This window comes from Leptonychotes weddellii, unplaced genomic scaffold, assembly GCF_054177405.1.
Source record: "Leptonychotes weddellii isolate Sample4059 unplaced genomic scaffold, ASM5417740v2 HiC_scaffold_1864, whole genome shotgun sequence".
Classification (NCBI taxonomy): domain Eukaryota; kingdom Metazoa; phylum Chordata; class Mammalia; order Carnivora; family Phocidae; genus Leptonychotes; species Leptonychotes weddellii.
In genome coordinates this window covers 11,135-13,901 of record NW_027771278.1, presented here as the reverse complement: position 1 = coordinate 13,901, position 2,767 = coordinate 11,135, and the positions used below count along the sequence as shown (strand labels likewise).

At 41.5% G+C, this 2,767-nt stretch overlaps 1 pseudogene; it reads right to left on the bottom strand.

The window, feature by feature from the left end:
• Positions 1–3: 3 nt before the first annotated feature.
• Positions 4–886, bottom strand: LOC102736992 (heterogeneous nuclear ribonucleoprotein A1 pseudogene; annotated as a pseudogene).
• Between the last annotated feature and the right edge of the window lie 1,881 nt (positions 887–2,767).

Genomic DNA, 2,767 nt, shown 5'->3' with positions numbered 1-2,767 from the left:
ATTGTTGTGATTGCCAAAATCATTACAGCTTCCGCCACCTCCAAAGTTGCTTCCATCGTTACCAAATCCGTCATAGCCATCCCCATTGCCACCATATCCACCACCACGACTGCCACCAAAGCCACCTCGACCACTGAAGTTCCCTCCACGACCAAAGTTGTCATTCCCACCAAAACCACCTCCACGACCACCACCAAAGTTTCCAGAACCACTTTGACCTCTTTGGCTGGATGAAGCACTAGCCATCTCTTGCTTAGATTGGGCTTTCCTTACTTCACAGTTGTGGCCATTCACAGTATGGTATTTTTGAATGACAATCTTGTCTACAGAGTCATGGTCATCAAATGTTACAAAAGCAAAACCTCTCTTTCTGCCACTGCCTCAGTCAGTCATGATCTCGATCACTTCAATTTTTCCATACTGTTCAAAATAATCTTTTAGGTGATGTTCCTCAGTGTCTTTTTTAATGCCACCAACAAAAATCTTTTTCACAGTTAAGTGGGCACCAGGTCTTTGAGAATCTTCTCTTGAGACAGCCCTCTTTGGTTCCATAACTCTTCCATCCACCTTGTGTGGCCTTGCATTCATGGCTGCAATCCACCTCCTCCACAGTGGCATACGTGACAAACCCAAAGCTTCTGGAGCGCTTGGTGTTTGGATCTCTCATTACCACACAGTCCTTAAGCATTCCCCATTGCTCAAAATGACTCCTCAGACTCATCAGTTGTTTCAAAGCTCAAACCTCCGATGAAGAGCTTCCGCAGCTGTTCAGGCTCTTTGGGAGACTCTGACTTAGACATGACGGTGGTGGGAGGGGAGACTTTAATGATGCTTACTCGGCAGCGTCCACGGGCAGAAAGGAGTAATCTAACGAACGTATCTCCATTAGGTTTTTATTTTTATTTTTTAAAAAGAGTTTATTTATTTATTTATTTGAGAGAGAGAGAGTGCGAGGTGGGGAGGAGCAGAAGAGGAGGGAGAAGGAGGGGAAAGAATCTTAAGTGGACTCCGTTTTGAGTGTGGAACCTGATGCAGGGCTTGATCTCGCCATCCTGAGATCACGACCTGAGTTGAAACCAAGAGTTGGCACTTAACCGCCTGAGCCACCCAGGTGCCCCTAAATTAGGTGTTTTGTTTTGTTTTTTTTAAATTATAATTACTTTTGAGAGCCTTTACAATTGCTGCTTTCATAGATTTTGGCTCTTAAATTATTATTTTTTTCTCTCTCTGCACCCACAGGTCCCATCCTTTGACTTTCTGTCTGAAAAACTCCAGTTCTACCAGAGACAGTTCAATGAAATCATTAGAGGAACATCTCTTGATCTAGTGTTTTTTAAAGATGCAATGACTCATCTTATTAAGGTTCTAACTATTGACTCTTTGCTGACATAAATAGATCATGTAAAAATTGGGTAAATTTCATAGACAGATGTTTTGAGAGAAGAAATCTATAGTTTCAGATAGTGTATAGAAGCATGTCCATAGGGTGGATCAGTTCACGGTCTCAGGAGACAAAGACTTAATCAGAAACCCCTTAGCTAAATCGAAATAAGTTAATCAGTGAAAGACAAGTATCATATGATCTCACTGATATGAGGAATTCTTAATCTCAGGAAACAAACTGAGGGTTGCTGGAGTGGTGGGGGGTGGGAGGGTATTGCATGGAGCACTGGGTGTTATATGCAAACAATGAATCATGGAACACTACATCAAAATCTAATAATATATGGTGACTAACATAACATAATAAAATCAAATTAAAAAAAAAAGAAACTCCTTAGCTGAATCCACATACAGGACAGCAAATGCTTTTCAAGGGCTAATTGATGGGTTTTGTATTCAGAGCTGTTGACACGTCGAATCAGAGTTTTTCCTTTCTAGAAAGTAAGCTAGAGAACCCTGTGAAGAAATAGTCCCTCTTCAAATTTTATTTTGATATAATGGGAATCCTGTTCCCTTCCCCATGGAGGAAAACTTGATGCTTTTTAAAAATGTCAATTTCATGATTGGCTTACAGATTATGGGCGAACTGATGAGGAAGGAATAAGGTGGATGCACAGGACTGGTATAAAAACAGAAACCAGTTAGAGACAACACCCAGAGGAGCATGGTTTGATCCAAGTCTGAAAGGCTACAGAAAAGAGCCATTTGTTTGTGTCATGTATAGATTGAAAAGGAGTTTCTACGGGAAGTCTGAACACAGTGTCAGGAGGTTTGATAAAGAGGCAACTTGCTCTGTGTTTTTTTTTTTTTTTAAAGATTTTATTTATTTGACAGAGAGAGACACAGCGAGAGAGGGAACACAAGCAGGGGGAGGGTCAGAGGGAGAAGCAGGCTCCACGCAGAGCAGGGAGCCCAATGTGGGACTTGATCCCAGGACCCTGGGATCATGACCTGAGCCGAAGGCAGCCGCTCAACCGACTGAGCCACCCAGGCGCCCCAACTTGCTCTGTGTTTATTATACGTTGGTCTTCCCCAAAGTTGGTGACTTTCCAGATGTCCTAGGGCTGTTTCACATTCATCTACTCAACAAGTAGTTATTGAGTACTCACTGTGGCAAGGTCTTGGGGGCCTGGGACCCAAGTGATTAACATATTAAAAAATATAGTGATAGAATTAATGTAAAGTGTTTTTACTATCTGCCACCTGTAAAACTTCCATTTAAAAAAAAAAACTTTTTCGTGGTGATAATGAATTTAGTGATCCATCCAGACTTTCATCTTAATCAGTGATATTAATGTAAAAGGCAGTTTTTTAGCAATGTCTT